This window comes from Lactuca sativa, chromosome 1 (assembly GCF_002870075.4).
Source record: "Lactuca sativa cultivar Salinas chromosome 1, Lsat_Salinas_v11, whole genome shotgun sequence".
In the NCBI taxonomy this organism is placed as follows: domain Eukaryota; kingdom Viridiplantae; phylum Streptophyta; class Magnoliopsida; order Asterales; family Asteraceae; genus Lactuca; species Lactuca sativa.
In genome coordinates this window covers 47,257,381-47,266,675 of record NC_056623.2, presented here as the reverse complement: position 1 = coordinate 47,266,675, position 9,295 = coordinate 47,257,381, and the positions used below count along the sequence as shown (strand labels likewise).

General features: G+C 36.0%; 1 long non-coding RNA gene across 3 annotated transcripts; it reads right to left on the bottom strand.

Annotated features, from left to right (window-relative positions):
* Positions 1 to 1,705: 1,705 nt before the first annotated feature.
* Positions 1,706 to 2,559, bottom strand: LOC111882915 (uncharacterized). 3 transcript variants are annotated; one of them, XR_008231341.1, is made up of 4 exons: positions 2,279 to 2,559; positions 2,071 to 2,196; positions 1,889 to 1,975; positions 1,706 to 1,742 (listed from the first exon to the last, which is right to left on the bottom strand). It is a non-coding gene; the product is annotated as an uncharacterized LOC111882915 (long non-coding RNA). The 3 variants fall into 3 exon arrangements; XR_006189871.1 differs by having other exon boundaries at positions 1,707 to 1,742; positions 1,893 to 1,975; XR_002847277.2 differs by having other exon boundaries at positions 1,712 to 1,975.
* Between the last annotated feature and the right edge of the window lie 6,736 nt (positions 2,560 to 9,295).

Here is a 9,295-nt window from a genome sequence, read left to right as displayed (position 1 = left end):
GCATGGGACGACTGTTGTTTTTATTCAAGTCTTAAGTTGATTATTTGAAACATTGAATAATGTGTAATCAATATGGTGATAAATAAAAAGTGGTTTTATTTATAGTCAAAAGGGTTCTGAGACCATATTAGATTCGATTATTATTGTATTTCACTTTGCATGTTTTGACTTCCAAAATAGCTAGGTTATTCTTTCCGGATGACTAAGTTATTTAAACACTCCACAGTCGTTCATATGTTGGAAGTAGGTATGAATCAAGACTGTCATGAATCGGGTTTGTAGATGGCTAAATGAGTTTAGTCATGGCAATGGTTGCTACAACATTCATGAGTACTCATAAGTTATGAGTATTGGAATAAACCCACGCTCACTTGTATCACTTCATGGAATTTATCTCGAGTGATCGTGAGACGATAATATCATATAAATCTTCAAACCTAGAGATATGAGTTGTTACCTATGAGTTGGTTGTGCATTGATTGCACGTAAACGCATCAGTAACTTGATGTTATAAAACGTGCCTTTGTGTACAATTCAATAAGTAGTAGAACAAGCATATCAGTCGAAGTTTATCTGTTCCTTCTAGAAATAGAAGCGATATCCGGGCCCCTCGATGATTTGGTTGTGACCCATGTACCGGCCGGTCAGAACTGAATTGATGTGTTCGATTAAGTTCTTTGTCAAACAAATCGAAAATCGGGAAACAAACTGCTGGACAATAAGTACGACGTTGTTCCATGTATTTGTCCGGCTGATATCATGAGAACAGAGGATTATGTGATCACTTATCTAAAATGGCGCTTCATAGTTCGACAGAGTCTTCACTGTTCGAGGGAGTTTTCGAGAGCTACGATTGTTGGTTGGTTCCTGAAGTTATAGGCAAATATAGTTATTAGACTTATCCAAGTGGGAGTCTGTTGGATAAGGTGTCTAAGTCCATAACTTATTTGGTATATACTTGACCCGACCGGCATGGTCCATTTGGGTTGCATCTCATCCAAACTATTATGGATAATTTTATGAGAGTTATACACATATGTTTATTAATATATTATGAGTTATAATATATTAATATGAAGTTACGTTATTTAATTAGTTTTAGTCTTAAATTAATCATGAATTAATTTAGAGATTAAAAGGAATACTAATTAAATTATGGGCTATTTGTTTTATATAGTGTGGGCTAATACTCATTTGTTAATGGGCTAGGCTTATGTGGAAATCCATGGATGATCCATGAAGCTTTTAACCCATGGATCCTTGGAAAAGGAAAAGACATGGGTTATTAGGGTTTCACCCTAACCATGCATACTATATAAGCATGCTTATGGAGCATGAAATGAAGCCTAAGATACACTAAGAGAAAGCTAGTGATCTAGTGTGTGTGTGCATGTGTGTGGCCGATTTATACAAGGTGTATATACTCTCTCAAAGTTTTCCAAGAGTTTGTGGTGTTTGTGATTCCATTTGAGGCATTCACACTATTGGTGCTTGGCCCTCAAACTCCTAAGAACCCAACACACCAAAAGGTATGTAATCTCTTCTAACTCTTTTATGTTGAAATGTTCCCCATGCCATGTTAGATAGGTTATAAACCTTGGAAACTTATTATTTTGCATGTATTTAGACAAACATAGATCCAAGGTTTATTAGGGTTGCATGCACACTTAGGAAGTGTTAGATTGCTCAAAACCCAACAAGTATCCCCTGGCTTCCTTTTCTGGGAGCTTTCGTTTGTGAACCTATCAATCAATGGAAGGGTCACGGGGGTAGTTTAGGTATTTTATGTATCAAATAGTACTACAGGACAACAACAACAAAAGGTTGCTAGAGATAACGTTTTTTGGTGGCTAGTGTAATAACAACACCAATGAATTCCTTAATATACCTACTTTCTTGAATCAGTCTTCCTGATCTTGCAAGAGCACCATAAGCAAAAAAAAAAAAAACGACCTAAAAGACAAACTTTGATATCCTATATGACATAAAGAAATAAACAAACAATTAGAAAGGTAATAAATAAGTTAGCAGTCATGTTCAAAAAAAGTTCAAAAGAAATTACAATCCCACCTGTTCCGTCATAGAAGAAGAGGCTTCTAATAAGTCAACTATCAGTTTCAGCAAAGAGTCCAATGAAATATCAGGAACTATACCAACTAACATAGTTAAACCCATTGCAAACCCTTATCTTGCACACTGCAAAAGAATACCAAATCAGCACCTGTTAGTAAAGACAACAATGATCAAATAAGTAAAACCACAGTAAGTAAGCACATACCTTTCTTGAAACACTATCACCTTTGCATTTGCAGCCTCACACTTTGTCGACAATGTCACCAAACATTATCATGAAAAACCAGATTTTCACACATTTTAATGAAAGCCCAACATGCAATATCAACTTACAAGCAAAAGCCACAATTAAAATTATTGTAGAACTGAATTTTGACTAACAAAATGCCAACTTTTCCTAGATATGCAAATTAAAGAAAGAACCCAAAGGGTTTAGACTTAAAACCAATTCTCTTAAAAAAAAAAGATAACCCACAATCATATGTTGGACAAAGTAAAAAACCTAGAATTAGAAACATTTTAAAATTGATTTTACAGCAAGAAATAAAAAAAAATGTCTTTTGGTCACCACCAAAAAAAATATTAAGTGGTTAAGTCAAAAAAAATAATGAACTACATCTATTAGCAAGAAAGAAGCATACATTACCGCTAAAATTGTAACCATATCCAATAGGGTAGATCATCTTTTTTCTTTTGCACATATTGGTTTTCCAAGATTCTGCAGTCCCATTAGAAACATTCTATGTTCTTAGTCTATCCAGGGACTAATTGTGAATCAAATTCCTATATCACATTTGCATAAATAAGAAACCCCTTGCATCATAAATGATTATCTCTGGAACACCCCTTATACCAACAAGACAACAAAATAACAGAAACATAAAGTTGTGATTGCTGGAAGATTAGAAAAAAGATGAAAATTTTCACGTGTTTAAGCACTTCCTTTGCAAAACTTTTTCTATCAGGGAAATGGTAAAGTAAAATTATCGTATAAGAGGTAGCCCATCATATCCTTGTAAGAAATGGAAGTATTTCTAGGATGTTAGCACTAAAACTAAGTGTTAAAAGTCAAAATGAACCCAAACAAAATGTGACGTAGGCAAGGAAATAAATGTTCTAAACTTACACCCTTTTTCCCCTATGCAGATTTTCTAATAAAAGAAACAGGTCATAACATGAAACTACATATTTCTGAAGCAGAACATCAATTCAAAACCCTAAATTTCATTTCAGTATGCAATTAACAATCATAATCAGAAGTTAGTTTCCCATATACACAAATACAAAAAAAAATCTCAAATCAAAGATTGTTAGCAAAGAAGGCTGACTTAGTCTAGTAGAAGAACCTTTGTGAATCATTAAAAAATATGGAGCGTAATAAAAATTATTTAAAAAAAAAAAATAAGCCCAAGCAGACGCATGCTCACAACAAGTGTGAATCGACTTAGATGTTTATGGCGCCATTTCATAGAAAGATTACCCAGAGTGAAAAAACCTAGTAAATTTGATTTGGGAGTTCTTGTAGATTCACCTATATCACTTATCCAAGAATCGTGCTTGGTGGAAGAAGGCAGTGGCGGTAACAGACATCATCTCTGTCGACTGATATTGGGGGAGGAACCGGAGTTAGGCTTAGATGGGAAGGGGAGTGTTGAATCGGTGGTAGCTATATATGAGAATGCGATACGTTATAGGCGTACTTCAAAACTCTTGGTATGTTACGACGTTACGAAGGTAGGATACGTGGCGGTAAACAAACTCTATAGATTTGATTTTGGGGGAAGGAGAATAACAGGGTTTATATATATATATATATATATATATATATATATATATATATATATATATTGTAATGAAATGATATTAAAGAGGTATAATGATGGAGATGGGGTGGGGATGAGATCCAGAGAATGGAAGAAAGGATAAAAAGCCATTGTATCTTTTTTGTACATGCTTGTTGTTGTAGGAGATAAAACTGAGGTTGACAGAAGAAACAAACGCCATAGCCTTTTGCAACATCTGTAAACTGAGGTTGGGTAATAAAAGCCCTATTTCATGGGTGCGCACTTGTGAGGTCCAGAGCATAAAAACCCTAGTTCTTCAGTGATATTGAGGACAAGAAAAGCCTTAAAATCGCCGGTGTTTCGAGTTTAATGAGTCGTAGGCCCCCAATCGCCGACTCCATTAAAGGTATTGTGAGGTTCAATTTTTAGGGAACCCGGGGTACTTGAATTTTTTGGGGATTTAGTTTCCCTCGTTAGTTTCATGAAAGAGGGACGCGCGTATTAAAATTTTATAAAGCGACATCTCTACACGACGCCCACTTAAATTTATGTGCCTTCTGTGTTTTTAATATTTTTCGTTGGACATAAATTTTAGGGCACGCACAAATGCGTGTCCTCTATCCTTCAAATTTTGCAAAACTGACATTAGTTTTTAGGGCACGCACAAATGTGCGTCCTCTATCAGCACGTGTCATTGTTTGCACGTTATTAAAGGGCTCTTTACTAGTAGTGACTTTTGCTATGCCTAACACCTTAGACAATCTACAAGCCAACTCATGACAGTCTTCTTTCATACTTACTTCCAACGTATGATCAACTGTGGATAGTTTGAATAAATCTTATTATTCTGGAAGTCAAACATGCAAAGTGAAACAATAGTAAACAATTGACACAGGACAGTAACTTTACATATAAATAAAAACCCTTTTATTTAATCTTTAAATGTCAATTACAATTTAGCTATTACATATTTCTATTTATCTAACCATTAAAACTAATATCATCTATTAGCCCAATGCCACTTGCATGCTGCAAGTGTCAGTCCCTTTGTAAGAGGATCTGTTGGGTTGTCCTCTAACGATATCATCTTTACCACGAGGCGTCCTTCTTCTACTTGATGTCTTATGAAGTGGTATTTTTTGTCGATATGTCTGGATCTACCATGATCTTTCAGTTCCTTGGTTAAGGTAACCACCCCTTCATTATCACAGAAAATCTCCATAGGCTCCTTTATGGATGGAATGACTCCACGGTCTCCGATGAAGTTTTTCAACCATATCACCTCCTTCAATGCTTTGCTCGCTACTTATTCACACATTGAATCAACTACATTCTCCTGCTTGGAACTTTTCCATGTCACTGCTCCTCCATTCAGGGTAAACACCTAGCCCGACTAAGAGCGGAAATTATCTCGGTCAGTTTGAAAGCTGGCGTTGCTATACCCTGTCACTCTCAAGTCATCACTCCCACCAAGGGTAAGGACCCACTCCTTGGTCCTCCGCAGGTACTTGAGAATGTCCTTAACCACAGTCCAATGAGCTTTACCAGGATTCCCTTGATATCTGTTGACCATGCTCAAAGCAAAGACCACATCAGGGCGAGTACAAGTCATAGCATATATGATCAAGCCAACTGCAGAAGCATATGGAATTCGACTCATCTCTGCTATCTCAGCCTCTATACTCAGACTCTGAGTCTTACTTAGTTTGGTATTTCTTAGGATAGGTAGGTTACCTTTCTTGGAGTTCTCCATGTTGAAACTCTTCAACACCTTGTCCAAGTAGGTACTTTGACTAAGTCCTATTATTCTTTTACTCCTGTCTCTCAATATCCTTATCCCTGGAATATAAGTAGCTTCTCCGAGGTCCTTCATAGCGAAACACTTCTCAAGCCAGGACTTAATTAACCTCCTGCAAGGTTGAAATGTCATTTCCTATGAGCAATATGTCATCTACATACAATACCAGAAAGCTCACTATGCTCCCACTAGCTTTGACATATACACAAGACTCATCCTTGCTTCTCGAAAATCCGAACTCTTTGACTTTCTCATCAAAACAAAGATTCCATCTGCGAGATGCTTATTTTAATCCATAAATGGATTTCTCAAGCTTACACACTCTATTAGGGTACTCTGCATTGACAAAACCTATGGCTGACTCATATAAACATCTTCAGCCAACTTTCCATTAAGGAAAGCTGTTTTGACATCCATTTTCCATATTTCATAATCATGAAATGTAGCTATGGATAGAATAACCCTTATAGATTTAATCTTCGCTACTGGTGAGAACGTCTCATCATAGTCAACTCCATGAGTTTGAGTAAAGCCCTTCGCAACCAGTCGCGCCTTATATGTGTGTACTTTCCCATCCATTTCGGTCTTCTTCTTGAAAATCCATTTGCACCCGACTATCTTACGAACCGGTACATTGTCAACCAAGTTCCAAACTTGATTGTCATACATGGACTGAATCTTGTTGTCCATATCCTCTTTCCATTTTCTAGACTCAAGGCCGGCCGTGGCTTCCTTGTAGTTATTAAATTCATCCAAATTTACTAGTGTGCTATCACTGATAAATGTATCACCTTCAACTGTTATATGAAAAACATATAACACAGGTAGGACACTAACTCTACTGGAACTCCTTAGAGGTATGGATTCGTCAATTGGTTCAAACGGAGTTTCCTCATCGGGTTGAGTGCTAGTGTTTGAGGTTCCTCCACCGCTTGACTCTTGAAGCTCTTCAAGGTCAATTTGCCTCCTACTGTCCCCTTGGCATATGAGATCTCTCTCATGAAAGACTCATCTCCTTGCGACGAAGACAACATTGTCACTCAGTCTATAGAAGAGATATCCAAAGGACTTTTGCGAGTAGCTGATGAAAATGCATCGCTCACTCCAAGATTCAAGCTTGTCGTGAGTCTCGCGCCTCACGAAAGCCTCGCAACCCCAAACTTTGATATGGTCTAATAAGGGAACCTTCCATGTCCACATCTCATGAGGTGTTTTGGAAACCTTTTTGGTAGGGACTAGATTAAGGATATGGGCAACAGTCTCTATGACATACCCCCAGAATGAGATCGGTAACGGAGCTCGACTCATCATGGAATGAACCATGTCTAGCAAGGTTCTATTGCACCTATCAGACACACCATTAAGTTGTGGTGTCCTAGGTGGCATCAATTGTGAAACAATTCCACATTCCTTAAGATAGTCAAGGAACTCGAAACTAAGATACTCTCCTCCTCGATCGATCGCAACATCTTTATCTTCCTGCCCAATTGATTTTCCACTTCTTGCTTAAACTCTTTGAACTTTTCAAAGGTTTCTGACTTATGCTTGATTAAGTAGATATAGCCATATATGGTTTAATCATTAGTAAAAGTCACATAGAAGCGATTAGCATCCCTTGTGGCGGTTCTGAATGTCCACACACATCAGTATGTATGAGATCCAACAGACCTTCACCCCTTTCACAAGAACTAATAAAGGGTGACTTGGTTATCTTTTCAAGTAGAATGACTCCAACACTCGATCCTTTTGGAGTTGGGCTATGCGCTTCTTTTTGACATGTCCAAGACGACAATGCCACAAGCATGGCTTATCCAAATCATTGGAAGAATCAATGTGTAACACATTATTTCCTAAGTTATCTACAACTATCATAGTTTCATATATACCATTGCAAGGTAATGCTTCAAAATAAAATACACCATTATAATAAGCATTAATACCACCAGTTTAATTATTAAAAGAAAAGGTAAAACCTTGTTTATGTTGGATTTGGTGTCTAAGCCCATAAATATTATTGGTATATACTTGACCGGAGAGTATCTTGGTCCATTTAGGTTGCATGGCACCGGAACAATATGAAGGATGGATAATTGAGAAGAGGTTATTTATGGTTTATTAATATATTATAAGTTCTCATATATTAATATAAATCATATTATTTAATTATTATTGATCAAGAATTAATTTGCAATTAACTTTGTGTTCAAAAGAGACTAATTAAATATAAGGGGTTGATTTGGCAAATCATTCATTCTTATAAAGTGGGCTTATGATCCATATTTCCTTATGTTGGGCTGAACCCATGTGGTGACCTATGGATACTCTATGGAGGTTAAAACCCATGGAGCATGAGGAATGTGGAAAGGCATGGAAATTAAGGTTTGCATGGTGTAACCCTAATTCCACCACAATATATAAGAAACCCCATGGTTGCTAAAATCGTGACTTACGACATATGCATGAGGGCTAGCCAATTTTATGAAGTGCAGGTGACCTCTTCTTAAGTTCCTCCATTTGTTGGTGGTGCTGTGTGATTCCATTTGAGGTGAAACACTTGCGGCACTATGTTCTTAAAGGTCCAAGGCTTCCAAATACAACAAAAGGTATGCCATGTAACTTGTTTTATTACCCAAGTATCAAAGTCTTTTATGGTAGTTAGGGTAATACCTAGGAAAGTTCAAGTTTGCATGTATAATAGAGAAAACATAGATCCAAGGTATTTAGAGTTGCATTTACACCCCAGGAGTGTTAGAATGCTCAAAACCCAACAATGGTATTAGAGCCTAGGATTGTTTTCAATTATACTTGATGCTACTTGCTTGGAAATGCATTAAAAATTGATTTTCTGCTATTCTGGACAGTGGACTCGCTGAGTACACTGGGGGACTCATCGAGTCCATGTACAAATTCATCCAACTCGCTGAGTTGGTTCATACACTCGACGAGTTGGTGCCCCAAAATGCAGTTTTTCGAGTTTTTTTGGCTGGAATTGGACTAGGATCATTACCCTAAACTGTTTTTGAACTTATAAACCTATTTTTGATGTGGTAATGATCATGCTTATCCAATTTTGAAGATAATCGTCAAAGTTTTATGTTTTGTATTGGTTTATATGGTTAGGCTAATTACATGAAATTTTTTTGAATTGAATTGTCTTGTTCTTATGAGTTTAATTTGGATCATAGACAAATTGTTTGATTTTCTTGTTAGAATTTTGATGTAAATGACTTTGATGAATTCCATAACTTGTCCTCAAGTTATGGAAAATGAAAAGTTTTCTTTTAAAGAAATCATTAAAGTCATAGGTTATGAACTAGAAGATTCTTTTTCTCATAAATGGTTTTTTATGAACTCCATAATTTGTCCTCAAATTATGGAATGTCAAGAGTCTTTTCATAAAATCTTTATTAAACTTATAAGTTATGGATTCCAAAATTTTTGAGAGTTACAAAACTTGCCCTCAAGTTTTGGAATTTGTAAATGTAAAAGTCTAACTTTTGAAACATCTAGTTCCAAACCCTCGAATTTTTAAAGTTTATAATTCAATCCTTATACTATTATAATATTATAGGTTTAATATATATATATATATATATATATATATATATATATATATATATATATATATATATATATATAT